Consider the following 16081-nt stretch of genomic DNA (forward strand, 5'->3'; position numbering starts at 1 on the left):
TAACTGAAAGTATATTTTAGTATATCTGAAATTAAAATAACACTGTATGTTAAGTATACCTGAATAAAAAAATTTTTAAATAAAGCCCTATTAAATGCTATAAATTTCAAGCTAGAATTTTTTTCAGTTTATTTAGAAAAGCAGTTGGGCATAATGGAAGGAGAATGAGCCTTGGATCAACTAGGTTTAAATTCTAGTTTCTTCACTTTCTAGCTCTGGATCCTTGAAAAACTTACTTATTCTAAACCTCAGATTTTTTTTATCTACAGATGACAGGTTACATCTGGTAGGGTTGTTGTCTGTCATTTTTGAGCATTCAAAGAACTATTTTAACTTCAGGTGTGGGGGATACAGGAAAGCAACTGCGTTGCTTGTCAGGCATTATCTCACCAAAATATCTCTTGAGAAATATATTTTTTTAAAACCCCATTCTCAAATTCTACATGAAAATGAAGGACTTTCACATACTCTCCTCAACCCAAATTCCATAAATATAAGAATACAAACAATATGGAAAAATAATCTAATCCTGAAAACTGCCAATTTCCCATGGCTTCCTGGGATTTTCAGCATGTGGCTCAGTGCTGTGGAAATAAATGTAATTAGCAGTTTAAGGCTAGTTTAAGGCTTTACCACTTGCAAAAAGAAAGGAAAACAACAATTCTCACTTGAACAAAAGGGTATACACATTTACACAAGTCTCCTATGCAAATGATAATGCACTATCTGAGATGATTAGATCTTTCAAACTCCATTCATATAGTCAAGAAATATTCACTGAATCTGTATGTGCCTGGTACCTATAATACAAAGATGAACATGGCAGTCCTTGATTTTAAGGAGTTTGAAGTCTAATGGAGTAGACCCACTCACAAAGCTTTTTTTTTTAAAGATTTTATTTATTTATTTATTTGACAGACAAAGATCACAAGTAAGCAGAGAGGCAGACAGAGAGAGAGGAGGAAGCAGGCTCCCCACCGAGCAGAGAGCCCGATGCGGGGCTTGATCCCAGGACCCTGGGATCATGACCTGAGCTGAAGGCAGAGGCTTTAACCCACTGAGCCACCCAGCTGCCCTCCGACTCACAAAGCTTAAAAGCAGTGTGGAATTACAGTATTAGAGATATGCACAACAGAGAGATATATCTATATTCTCTTGGCTGAGTCTTACTGAAGGGCAAAATACCCAAGTTGGGTTTTTTTTGTTTTTAAGATTTTATTTATTTATTTGACAGACAGAGATCACAAGTAGGCAGAGAGGCAGACAGAGAGAGGAGGAAGCAGGCTCCCCGCTGAGCAGAGAGCCCGATGTGGGGTTTGATCCCAGGACCCTAGGATCATGACCTGAGCTGAAAGCAGAGGCTTTAACCCACTGAGCCACCCAGGTGCCCCCCAAGTTGTTTTTTTAAACTGACAAAAAACTGGGGGTTTTTAAACTGAGGGTGCCCGGGTGGCTCAGTCAGTTAAGCATTTGCCTTCACCTTGGGTCATGATCCCAGGGTCCTAGGATGAAGCCTTATGACCATATCCCTGCTCAGCAGGGAGTCTGCTTCTCTCTCTCTCTATGCCCCTCCCCCTGCTCACTTTCTCCCACTGTCTCTCTGATAAATAAATAAATCTTACAAAGAAGAAGAAGAAGAAATTAAATGGAAGAATGCTAACCTAAGGCCCAGGCTCTTCACCAAGGTAAAGGATTAGCAAGTGTTAATCAGGCTAAAGGGAAAAGAGTGATGGGGAGAACATTTCAACAAAGAGTAACCATGAATGAAAAGCAGCACAGCAGACATTATGACGTATGAAAAAAATCTAGCCTCAGTTCAGAGGTAATGAAATACAGAGTTGAGGAAGGGAACTAGTCAAAATGAAATGGAAAGAAAAGAATCAAATCTTACAGGGCACACGCTCTCAGTCTCTTCTCAAATAAAGAAATAAAATCTTTAAAAATAAATGAATAGGGGCGCCTGGGTGGCTCAGTGGGTTAAGCCTCTGCCTTTGGCTCCGGTCATAAACTCAGAGTCCTGGGATCGAGCCCCACATCAGGCTCTCTGCTCAGCAGGGAGCCTGCTTCCCCCTCTCTCTCTGCCTGCCTCTCTACTTGTGATCTGTCAAATAAGTAAATAAAATCTTTTAAAAAAGAAATAAAAATAAATGAGCTAATAAATAAATAAAAACGTATTGAGTAGGGACTACAAAGATGATCGCCAAATTACCAATGGTGCTCACCTATGAGAGAGGAGTGAGGGTGAAACGGAAAGTGAAGGGGAATTTTCACATTTCAGTCTATACCTCTATACTCCTGAATATTATACAATAAGAATTTGGATGTCATCTAAATATTTTTAAATACCGTTAAAAAATAATTAAGAGGGGCGCCTGGGTGGCTCAGTGGGTTAAGCCTCTGCCTTTGGCCCAGGTCATGATCCCAGGGTCCTGGGATCAAGCCCCACATCGGGCTCTCTGCTCAGGGGGGAGCCTGCTTCCTCCTCTCTCTCTGCCTGCCTCTCTGCCTACTTGTGGTCTTTGTCTGTCAAATAAATAAATAAAATCTTTAAAAAATAAAAATAATAATTAAGAGAGGGGCGCTTGGGTGGCTCAGTCATTAAGCCTCTGCCTTTGGCTCAGGTCATGATCTCAGGGTCCTGGATCAAGCCCTGATCCGGCTCCCTGCTTGGCAGGAAGCCTGCTTCTCCCTCTCCCACTCCCCCTGCTTGTATCCCGTCTCTTGCTGTCACTCCCTCTCTCTCTGTCAAATAAATAAAATCTTTTAAAATAATAATAGTAATTAAGAAATTAAAAGTTGGGATTATCGTTTTGAACTGAAATGGTTTAACTTCTGAATGATAAATAAAAATTCTCTTTTAAAAGGTACTGAAAGGAGGGGGTTGGAAACAGAGCCAGGATATACTTCAGATCTTTTGAATCTTAAAGCAAAGTTCTTTAAGATTTAAATGTTTACTATATAACTGGAAACTATAAAAAGTAACACAGCATATTTGATAAAAAGATTCCAAAATGAAACTCTGAAACAAAAAAATTATAAAAACCAAGATTTAAAATGTGATAGATTCAGTTCAGACCCAACTAAAAAGAGAATTAGTGAACTGAAAGGCAGGTCTGAAATACCTTACAGAATGTAACATGGAGAGAAAAAAGGATAGAAAATACAAGAGAAAGAATGAGAGAAGAGAGGACAGTGCTAAAGTCTAACATATGTTTATTAGAGTTCAGAGGGAGAGGATAAGACAATAGAGTAAAGACAATATATGAAAAGATAATGACTGAGAATTTAGAAAACCAATTAAAGTACAGAATCAAGAACTCAAATGAATCCCAAGCAAGATATATAAAACAAATCTAAAGTTTATTAGTCTCTAACTTGAGAAGGAATGTGTATGAGAGTGATACTTTCGATATGTCTTTTGCTTCATTTTAACTTTGAAAGCTCACTACTAGTTTATTTAATAACATATATAATGTGATGAAACAGGATATATTATTATGTAATATTATATATACTAAATTATAATACAATTAAATCAGTAAGAATGGAAAGAAAAAAAAACAATTACAAAGCAAACTAACAAATGAACCTAATTATACTGCATACAACAACTCTAACCACACTGTATAGAAAAACAGCAAGAAATAATCCAAATAACTAAAAACAAACAGACAAACCACTTGATTATATACTGTTAGTCATGGGCAAGGTAAGTAAGGAAGAAGTAGTACTGCAAAAAAATCCTGTTTTGTTATGGTATGAGCAAAGCAATTATGAAACTACTGTAGATGTATTATTAGATTGAGCAAATGAGTAAATATGTTGATGTCGTGAAGAGCCAGGGTTCTTGCTGAAGAACAACAGGTAATTTCATGGAATTAAAGTAAACAAGAAAGAATCTTGGGATAAACTGGAATTAGAAGCAATAGCATGAACTTATGATTCCAAAAATATGTGTAAGAATGTGTACTCAGTAAAAATAACTGACAAAGGTAAACATATCTCTATGGGGATGCCTGGGTGGCTCAGTTAGTTAAGAGTCTGCCTTCAGCTCAGGTCATGATCCCAGTGTCCTGGGACCAAGTACATCCTGTGATTCTTTGCTCAGCAGGGAGCCTACTCCTCCCTCTGCCTGCCATTCCCCCTGCTTGGGCTCTCTCTCTCTCTCTCTGGAAATAAAATCTTATGTGTGGGGTGGGGACATCTCTATGATACCCCACCCAAAATAAGCAGAACATACTTTCTTGTCAAGTACATACAGAAGATTATACAAAACAGACCACATGTTAGCCCATAAACCAAAACTCAATAAATTTAAGAGGACTGAATCATACAAAATATGTTCTCCAAACTATAATAGAATTAGGTACAAATCAATAGCAAAAAGCATCTGGGACATTCACAAATAGGTGGAAATTCAACAACACATTTCTAAATAACCAATGGATCAAAAAGAAATCACAAGAGGAAATAGAAAATACATAGAGACCACTCAAAACAAAAACAAAGCCTATCAAAATTTAGGGGATATAGCAAAAGCTTACTGATAGCTAAATTTATAGCTTTAAAATGCATTTATTAAAAAAGAAGAGAGGCACCTGGGTGGCTCAGTCAGTTAAACAGCCAGCTCTTGATATTAGTTCAGGTCCTGATCTCAAAGTCCTGGGACTGAGCCCCACGTCAGGCTCTGAGCTTAATGAGGAGTCTACTTGAAGATTCTCTCCCTCCCTTTGCCGACCGCCCTGCCCAAAGATGCTCTCTAGGGCGCCTGGGTGGCTCAGTGGGTTAAGCCACTGCCTTCGGCTCAGGTCATGATCTCAGGGTCCTGGGATAGAGTCCCACATAGGGCTCTCTACTCAGCAGGGAGCCTGCTTCCTCCTCTCTCTCTCTGCCTACTTGTGATCTCTCTCTCTGTCGAATAAATAAATAAAATCTTTTAAAAAATAAAAAAAATTAAAAAAAAAAAGATGCTCTCTAAAATAAATAATAAATCTTAAAAAAAAAAAAAAAGGAGGGGTGCGCCTGGGTGGCTCAGTGGGTTAAAGCCTCTGCCTTCGGCTCCGGTTGTGATTCTGGGATCGAGCCCCACATAGGCTCTCTGCTCAGCAGGGAGCCTGCTTCCTCCTCTCTCTCTGCCTCCCTCTCTGCCTACTTGCGATCTCTGTCAAACAAATAAATAAATAAAAATCTTTATTAAAAAAAAAGAAGAAGAAGAAGAAGAAACATCTCAAAGCAATGACCTAACCTTAATCCGTCAGAAATTAGGAAAGAGCAAATTAAACTCAAAATGAGCAGAAGGAAGTAAACAATAAAGATCAGAACAGAAATAAATAAAACAAAAACACTGGCAAAAAAACATCAGTGAAACAAAGGTTGCTTTCAACAATTTAACAATATTTGGCTACATTTATAATGAAGAAAAAAAGACTCAAATTACTAAAATCAGAAATGAAAACAGAGACATTACTACTGACCTTAAAGAAATAAAAACAAATATAAGGGTATGCCAACAAAATAGATAACAAATAAAATGGACAACTATCTAGAAACACACAAACTAGCCATACTGACTCGAAAAGAAATAGAAAATCTGAACAGACCAATAATTAAGTAAAAAGATTGTCAGTAATAAAAAAATCTTCCAACAAATATGAAAACTGATAGCTTCACTGGTGAACTCTATCAAATGTTTAAAGTAACACCAATCCTTATCAAACTCTTCCCAAAAATGGAAGAAGAGGGAGCACTTCCCACATCATTCTATGAAGCCAGTATTACATCTTTTTTTTTTTTTTTTTTTTAAGTAGGCTCCATGCCCAGCCTGGAACCCAACAAGGGCCTCAAACTCAGAACCCTGAGATCAAGATCTGAGCTAAGACCGCGAGTCTGATGCTCAACCAACTGAGCCACCAAGGTACCCCAAGACAGTATTACATCTTGATACCAAAGCCAGATAGAACATTACAAGAAAATACAGAACAATATCCTTTTTGCAGATACAAAAAATCCTCAACAAAATACTAGCAAACCGAATCCAATGAAGTACAAAACTACATGATCATTCCAATAGACACAAAAGGACATGTGACAAAATCCAATACCCTTTCAGGATAAAGACAGTCAAGAGACTAGGAATAGAAAGAAATCTCAAATTAACAATAAAAAGGAATTTCCACAACCTGATAAAGGACAGCTATGAAAAACCTTCAGTTAACATCATACTTAATGATGAAAGACTGGAAGATTTCTTCCCAAGATGAGGCAAAAGAGAAAGATATCTATGACCCAGCAATTGCACTACTGGGTATTTACTCCAAAGATACAAATGTAGTGATCTAAAGGGGCACCTGTACCCCAATGTGTATAGCAGCAAGGTCCACAATAGCCAAACTATGGAAAGAGCCTAGATGTCCACAGACAGATGAATGGATATAGAAGATGTGGTAAATATATACAATGGAATATTATTACACGGCCATCAGGAAACTGAAATCTTGCCATGTGCAACAACTTGGATGGAACTAGAGGGTATTATGCCAAGCAAAGTAAGTCAGTGAGAGAAAGACAACTATCATTTTCTCACTCACCTGTGAAATTTAAGAAACAAGCAGAGGATTATAGGGAAAAAAAGAAAAAATGAAACAAGATGAAACCAGAGAGGGAGACAAACCACAAGAGACTCTTAATCTTAGGAAACAAACAGAAGGCTGCTGGAAGGGGGGGTTGGGGGGATGGGATAACTGGGTGATGCACACTAGGGAGAGTATGTGTTGTAACGAGCATTGGGTATTCTATAAGACTGATGAATCACACACCTGTATCCCTGAAACAAATAATACATTATGTTAACTGAACTTAAATTTTTACAAAATAAAATAAAATATGCAAAATCCTAAAAAAAAAAAAAGGAAAGAAAGAAAAGAAAAGGATGTCTACTCTATTATTAATAGTTTTATTCAGCACTGTACTGGACAGTCTATCCAAAATTAGGCAAGAAAAAAGGCCTTCAAACTGGTAAAGAAGTAAAGCTATCCTTATCTGCAAGTGACATGATCTTATCTGTAGTATCACTAAAGAATTCAAAAAAACTATTAGAGGCAATAAACCAAGTTGAAGAATACAAAATCCATATATAAAAACTAGTTATACTCCCATAAAGTAGCAAAGAATAACCCAAAAATGACATTAAAAAAACAATTCCATTTACTATAGCATCTGAAATCATAAAATACTTAGTGATAAATGTAACAACAAATAGAAGACTTCCACACTGAAAGCTACAAAATATTGTTTAAAGTGATTAAAGAAGATCTAAATAAATGGAAAGATAGCCCATATTCATCAATCAGAAGACTTAATACTGTTGAGATGGCAATACTCCCCAAACTGATATACAGATTCAATATAATCCCTATCAAAATCCCAGCTAGCTTTTTTATAGAAATTGACAAGATAATCCTAAAATTCTTATGTACATAGGTGAGCCACAGAACAGCCAAAACAATCTTGAAAAAGAAACACAAAACTGAAGGACTCACACGATCATTTCAAAACTTAACACAAAGCCACAACAATAAAGACTATAGTACTGAGCTGAGGATAGACAAATAGATCAATGGAATACAAGTGGGAACAGAAATAAACATACACATCTATGACCAACTGATTTTTGACAAGGGTATTGAGATCATTTAATGTGGAAAGAATAGTCTTTTCAATAAATAGTGCCAGAATAGCTGGATATTAACATGCAAAAGAATGATTTTGGAGCCCCATCTTGTACCCAAAAAACTGGTCAAAAACCTAAATATAAAACATAAAACTATAAAAGTCTCGGGGCATCTGGGTGGTCTTTGGCTCAGGTCATGATCTCAGGGTCCGGGGATCAAGCCCTACATCAGACTTCTTGCTCGGCGGGGAGCCTGCTTCTCCCCTGCCTGCCACTCCTCCTGTGTGTGCTTGTTCTCTCTCTATGCCAAAAAAATAAATTAAATCTTTCAAAAAAAATACTATAAAACTCTCATAAGAAAACATAAGTGTAAATCTTTGTGACCTAAGATTAAGCAATGGTTCTTAAATATAACATTAAAAGCACAAGCAACAAAAGAAAATATAAACTGGACTTCATCAATATTAAAAAAAATTTGTGCTTCAAATGACTACCAGGGAAGTGAAAAGACAATCCACAGAAGGAGAAAATATTTTAAAATCATGTAGCAGACATAGGTTTGGTATCTAGAATTCATAAAGAACATATAAAACCCAGGCACCTGGGTGGCTCAGTGGGTTAAGCCACTGCTTTTGGCTCGGGTCATGATCTCAGGGTCCTGGGATCGAGTCCCACATCGGGCTCCCTGCTCCACGGGGAGCCTGCTTCCCTTCCTCTCTCTTTGCCTGCCTCTCTGCCTACTTGTGATCTCTCTCTGTCAAATGAATGAATAAAATCTTAGAGAAGAAAGAAAGAAAGAAAAGAAAAGAAAAAAGAAAAGAAAGAAAGAAAGAACATATAAAACTCAGAAATTAAAAAAAAAAACTAAGAAATGGACAAAAGATCTGAATAGACATTTCTCAAAAGAAGATATGCAGATGATAAAAACACTAAAAAATGCTCAACGACATTAATCATAAGAAAAATGGAAATCAGAATCACAATGAGGGGGCGCCTGGGTGGCTCAGTTGGTTAAGTGGCTGCCTTCGGCTCAGGTCGTGATCCCTGGCATTGGGCTCCCTGCTCAGTGGAAAGCCTGCTTCTCCATCTCCCTCTGCCTGTTGCTGTCTACTGTGCTCTCTTCTCTGTCAAATAATAAATAAAATCTTTTAAAAAAAAAATCACAATGAGCTACCACTTCTCACACATGCTAGGACAGCTCTAAAAAATAGCAAATAACAAATGTCACTGTGAGGATGTGGAGAAATTAGAATGCTCATCAACTGCTGGAAGGAATGTAAAATGAAGCACCTACATTGGAAAACAGTTTGACAATCCTTCAAAATAAGTTAAAGTTACCACATGATCCATCAGATCCCGCTGCTAGATAATACAGCCTAAAAAACTGAAATTATGTCCATGCAGAACTTGTACACAATGGTCACAGTAGCATTATTCATAACAGACAAAAAATGGAAACAATCCAAATATTAAGCAACAGATGAATAAACAAAATGTGGTATATGCATACAATGGAGTATTACACAGCCATTAAAAAAATTAAGTACTGAGTCATGCAGCACATGGATGAATCTCGAAGACTTTAAGTGAACAAGCCAGATACGAAAATGACCATATATGATTCCACTTATATGAAGCATACAGAACAGTCAATTCCAGACAGAAAGTAGATTAGTGGTTGCCAAGGGCTAAGGGAGGAGGAAATGAAGAGTTATTTCCAGCAGGTAAGGGATTCTTTTTTTTTTTTTTTTAAGATTTTATTTATTTATTTGAGAGAGAGCATGAGCGAGGAGAAGGTCAGAGGGAGAAGCAGACTCCCCATGGAGCTGGGAGCCTGATGCGGGACTCGATCCCGAGACTCCCGGATCATGACCTGAGCCGAAGGCAGTCATCTAACCAACTTAGCCACCCAGGCGTCCCCCCTTTTTTTGGGGGGGAATTGACTGATGTTCTGGAATTAGTGGTGATGATCACACATTCTTGTGAATATACCAAAACCAATAACTTGTATACTTTACAAGTGTAAATATTATGGTATGTGAATTTTAGCTCAATAAAAAAAAAAAAACTACATTTTTAAAGTAAAGAACATCTGTTCATCAAAAGATTATTGAGAATAAAAGCCAAGACAAAAACTGGGACAATCACAAATCTCTCGTGTCAAAAAAGTATGTACAAAAAACTCATATACAAATGCTCACAGCAGCATTATTCATTAAAGTAAAAAAACAGAAACAACCCAAATGTCCACTAAGAAAACAAAATGTGATACATCTGTAAAATGGGTGTGGGACTCAATCCCAGGACTCTGGGATCATGACCCAAGCAGAAGGCAGACGTTTAACCTACTGAGCCACCTAGGTGTCCCAAGACTGGCTTCTTAGAATCAGCATTATGTCCTTGAGAATCATCCAAGTTGCTGTGTCATCAACAGTTTCTTCCTTTTCCCTCAGTTATATTTCACTACAGATATACTGCATTTTATTTATATATTCACCTGCTAAAGAATATTTGATTGTTTCTAGTTTGGGGTAGTTATAAATAGAGATACTATAAACATTATTCACATAGTTTTTTGTGTGTGAACATAAGTTTTCATTTGTCTAGGCCAAACATCTAGGAGTAAGATTTCTGGGTCATATGTGTCTCTGACTTCAAAATAAACTACCACACTGTTTTGCAGAATAGCTATACTATTTTGTCCTTCTACCAGCAATGTATCAGAGTTGCTCCATATCCTTGGTAATATCAAGTACTGTTTTATTTTAACCGCTGTAATAGGCATATACACTGTAGCTTTAATGCATTTCTCTAATGGCTACTGATATTATTACACATGTGTTTTTACACCATCCACATATCTCTATAGGGAAGAATCAGTCTTCTGCCCATTTCCTCACTGGGTTGAATTTAAACTCCTTTATACATTCTGGATACAAGTCTTTTATCATTTATCATTTTATAATTTACAAATATTTTCTCAGTCTGTAGCAGCCGTATACTTAATAGCTAAAATCTGAAAAAAAAGCCCAAAGGTTCATAAACAGAAAATGGATGAATAAATTGTGGTATGCTGGTACCATGAAATGCCACATAGTAATAAAAAAGAACAAATTACTGATACACACAAAAATATGGATGAATCTACCTCTCAGACATTACTTTGAATAAAAGAAGCTATACACAAGAGTCTTTGAAGGTGAAATATGCTATCTAAATTTGAGTAATATTTCCTCAAATATAGTTTCATATCACAGGATTTCATTAAATCAAAGATCTGCTATCTCTTTCTTTCTCTCTCCCTTGTCACGACTACCCCTTTTCTATTTTACTTTAAGGCAGGTATTTGGAAGGAGCATATAGGGAATGGTGGCAGAGAAACAAACTAAGAATTTAGTATCTTCTTCTGATCAATAAGGTTTAGAGAATTTGTATTCCATAAAGTAATATCACCTTGAATTCCAAAAAGCACTTATATTTAGAAAATGCAAGGAATACCTATGATGTTAAAAAAAAAAGTTGTGTGACTGAATTTATCTTTTTATATTAAATAATTACAGATTCATATGCAGTAATAAGAAATAATACAGAAAGATTCCCCCTTACTGTTTATCTAGTTTCCCCCAATGAAAATATCCTGCATAAATATAGTACAGTATCACAACCAGGAACTGACATTGACCTAGTTCACCAACTTTATTCAGATTTTACCAATTTTACATGCAGTCATGTGTGTATAGCCTTCATGTAATTATGACTAGAGTCAAGACAAAACAGTTTCAATCACAAGGATTCCTTGTGCCATTATTCTACAGCTACGCCCACCATCCTCCACCCACCCCAACCCCTAAACCCTTGCCATCATTACTCTGCTCTCAAACTCCAGAATGTTCTCATTTCAATAATGTTACAGAGACGGAATCATATACTAGGTAACCTTTTGAGACTGGCCTTATTAACTAAGCATAATTTTCTTGGTATAGCAAAGTTGTATGTATAGAGAGTTCAATCCTTTTTATTGTTGAATAGTATTCTATAAATCTAATGTTTTAAGCAAAACAAATAGGCTAAAAAACAAACAAAAAAAACAACTTACCAGCCCCTGAATCTTCATTTGTCACTCCTTAGGAACATGAAATACTAATCAAAACATTAGAATGAAATAATAGCAAAAGAAGTTTAACACAGTTCCGATAACTCTACCTCACTCTTATTTTGACAAGATATATGCCATCTACACATTATTTAAGGAACACAGGTCCTTGACATTCCCAAGGACCTGTATTTTCCATGTGATTTTGAATTCGTAAGATGGCTACTAAAATCTTAACTTAGCCATTTGAATGTGAGAATCCAAGTTAATTCAACTTAATCAATGATACAACTAAAAAGCTGAATGACATTCATGTGATATCCATAGTGGTTAAGTGACAAAGAAATTAAAATTTATCAAGCTGGCAGTCTCTCTCTGTATAAAACCTCATACCTGTTTTTTTATTTGAAGTTAAAAAAAAATCATAACCACTTCTAATTCTATCAGTGTGCCAAGCTACAGGTACTACAAAATGATTTTATATATGTACAAATTCCTTTTTATTCTTTAAACATATATAATAATTTAAAGCTTTGATTGAAGAAGAAACTATTTTCAACAAGTTTAAATAATTACTGGTATGGCTTTGGAAGTGTAAATTTCAATTAAAATTTTGGGGGGCATAAATATACATAAAGAAATTCAAAGAAAAAGTGATTGCAATGTATTTTAAAATAAGGCAAAAAACTGACTAACCAAAAATTCACATGCTCAACTGCTTACCAAATTACAGTTCAATGTGATAAAACCACTGCTGAATTCATAAGCTGTCTTCATAATTCACTTACAGAATTTCTTCCATACTATAATTACAGAAATCTTCTATACTATAATCATCAAAATTTTATTTTTTTTAAAGGTTTTATTTATTTATTTGGCAGAGATCACAAAGAGGCAGAGAGGCAGGCATAGAGAGAGGGAGAAGCAGGCTCCCTGCTGAAAGCCCAATGCGGGGCTCAATCCCAGGACCCCAGAATCACGACCTGAGCCGAAGGCAGAGGCTTTAACCCACCGAGCCACCCAGGCACCTCTAATCATCAAAATTTTAAAAGAAAAAAACAAATACCTGATTTCAGCATCTTGAGCACAAACATGGAGAGCAGATGAAAAATCTAATTGCTCCACTGTTGGATATAGTAGATACAAATTCTTATCTATTTTGATCCCTTCTCAGATTCTAGGTGTTAAACAAGAGACTATTTAAGAGGTAATTATCTAACTTGCCTCCTTCAAGCCACTGTAACATCTGAGCAGCTCAGCCTATCTTCTGACCACACAGTAAAACTATTCCAAAGGGTTTGGCCTGATGATTATCCTCAGCCTAGAAGACTCAACAACCATTATAAGGAAACGGAAGAAGATCAACAGGCATACCTTCTGGAGACCAGTTTCTTAATAATGACTCATGACCATCATTTTTAAAAGACTAACATTAGCAAGAAAAAAGCTGGAAGTTAGATGTTTATGTACTTAACTAAAAATATTTAGCTTCTTCTAAAAAGGAAATTCTAAAGCATCACATACAAGGTAGTTTACGATAAATGATCATCATAGGCTGCCTAATTTACCCAATGTTTAATTACCCACTCCAGTAAATGCCTTTAATAAAAAACCCCCAGAAACAGAATATTCTACAAACCGACTTAACTGAAAAACTAAGATAAATGCCCTTTAAATGGCTTCTATTAAAATTTTTTAATTAACAAAAGCAAATACTTGCAAGAATTCAAGAACCCAAATTTTACATTAAAAGGAAATTCTGCAATACACTATGACATGAATGAACCTTGAGAACATTATGCTAACAGATACAAGTTTGTCACAAAAAGAAAAATACTGTATAATTCCACTTCTATGAAGTTCTTAGAGTAGCCAAAATTATAAAGTCACAGTATAATGGTGGTTGGTTGTCAGGAGCTGGGGAAGAGAGAACAGGGACTTACTCTTTAACAAATACAGTATCAACTGTACAAAATGAAGTTATAGGGATGGATACCAGTGATGGCTGCACAACAGTATGAATATACTTAATAATACAGAAGTGTATACTTAAAAACAGTTAAGATAGCAATTCTATGTTATATATACTTTACCACAATAAGAAAAAAGAAAAAAAGTTTCAAATGATCTAAAAATTTAAACCTTGGAGGTGTTTTTCCCACTGTTTCTATGATTTCAGAGTGTACTCTACTATATGAAGAATGTAGGGTGCAGAGGCAGTCTAAAATCTTCCAGGAAATATCAGAAGGACTCCGGTTATGACATATTAAATGCAACTAGGATACCTAATGTGTACTAGATGACCTCTCCTCATTGCATAATTCTAGCCCTTGTTTCCATTGATAAATATGTTACATCATAGCCAAATGTATGTAGCATAAAGACAAATAACTGAATGAGTATAATATACCAAATATTTTCTCCTTCCTCTAGCTTAGAAACAAATGAGTAATTGTAAGTTGCTGTAGATTCCTGGAGTTCCCATGCAACTTTTTAGCACTACCAGTACACCAGCATTTCTACTTATCCCTTGCTTTCCCAGCATGGGAAACAGAAGTATTTAATAGGGCCCAGGTCTTTCTATCTTATCAACTTATGGAAAGTGTAAGCCTCTAATTTCTGTCCAAGAACAAGTGACTTCTAAATGCAGTACCTACTTCCACAAATCTTAGCTACTTAAGATTAGGCAGAAATAGCCATTTAATTCAAACTGTTAGAAGTGACAAATAAGGGGCACCTGGGTGGCTCAGTCAGTTAAGCATCTGCCTTAGATGCTCATCCCCTGACGTATCTGCTTCCTCCTCTGTCCCTGTTCCTCCCCTGTCCCTGCTTCACCCCCACAGCTCTCTCTCTCTCTCTCAAAAGTAAATAAACTTTTTAAAAAAAATTTATATTGTGTCTACTGGCTACTTAATTAAATTGAATGTGGGTAATACTGGGTATTAGCAATATTTTCTTGTATTAACATTTTCTTTAAATTTTTTTAACTTTAACATTTTCTCTGAATCATTTTTAAAGTTTAAAATATGGGCATTTTAACATTAATATTTTTTAAAATGACAAATAGGGGTGCCTGGTGGCTTAGCTGGTTAAGCAACTGCCTTTGGCTCAGGTCATGATCCTGCAGTCCCGAATACAGCTCCCTGCTCATCAGGGAGTCTGTTTCTCCTTCTGATCCTCCCCTCTCTTGTGCTCTCTAAATAAATAAAATCTTAAAAAAAAAAAAAAAAAAGTGACAAATAAATTTAAAATATTTACATTTTAAGCTTTTTAAAGATTTATTTATTTGAGAGACTGAGCGTGAGCAGGGGAAAGGGCAGGAGAGAATCCTCAAGCAGACCTGAGCATGGAGCCTGAAGTGGTGCTTGATCTCACCATCAATGAGATCATGACCTGAGCCAAAACCAAGAGTCAGGTTTTAACTAATTGAGCCACATTTTTTTTTTTAATATTTTATTTATTTATTTGACAGAGAGAATGAAAGCAAGAGCAGGAACACAAGCAGGGGAAATGGGAGAGGGAAAGCAGGCTTTCCACTGAGGAGGAAGCCTGATGTGGGGCTCGATCCCAAGATGCTGGGATCATGACCTGAACTGAAGGCAGATGCCTGACCATCTGAGCCACCCAGGCACCCATGACTGAGTCACATTTTAAACTTTTTTTGGTGGGCAGCAAAGCAAGGTTTTGAGCAATAGTAAAATTACAGAATAATGGCCATAAAGCTCCCAAAGAGGGAGGGGACCCAAGAGGGTTGCCCACATTTTAAACTTTAAAAATGATTCAGAGAAAATGTTGAAGTCTTAATACAAGAAAATATTGCTAATACCTAGTATTACCCATATTCAATCTAATTAAGTAGCCAGCAGACACAATTTAAAAAATCTATTTACGAACTATAATCGAGGGGCTCCTGGGTCACTCGGTTAATCGTCTACCTTTGGCTCAGGACATGATCCCAGGGTTCTGGGATCAAGCCCCGTGTCAGGCTCCCTGCTCAGTGGGGAGTCTGCTTCTCCCTCTCCCTCTGTAACTCCCCCTGCTTATGCTCTCTCTCTCCATCAAATAAATAAAATCTTTAAAAAACAAACAAACAAAACACTATTATCAGTTTGTGGAAAATATCAAATAAGCTTATTCTTAAAAAAAAAAAAAAAAAAGAAGAATTTCATTCTTACAATTAAGGTACAATTTTTCAGCATCTGAAGACTTTCTTCAGTTAAGGACTTTTTTTTTTTTTTAAGATTTTATTTATTTATTTGACACAGAGAGCGCTCACAAGTAGGCAGAGAAACAGGCAGAGAGAGAGGAAGGGAAGCAGG

The 16081-nt window shown here is 36.3% G+C and overlaps 1 protein-coding gene across 3 annotated transcripts in view; it reads right to left on the minus strand.

Annotated features, from left to right (window-relative positions):
- NT5C2 (5'-nucleotidase, cytosolic II) overlaps positions 1-16081 on the minus strand; it is a 140084-nt gene that overhangs the window by 59581 nt on the left and 64422 nt on the right. The window lies entirely within an intron of this gene.

The sequence above is a fragment of the Mustela nigripes genome, chromosome 4 (assembly GCF_022355385.1).
Source record: "Mustela nigripes isolate SB6536 chromosome 4, MUSNIG.SB6536, whole genome shotgun sequence".
NCBI classification, from domain to species: domain Eukaryota; kingdom Metazoa; phylum Chordata; class Mammalia; order Carnivora; family Mustelidae; genus Mustela; species Mustela nigripes.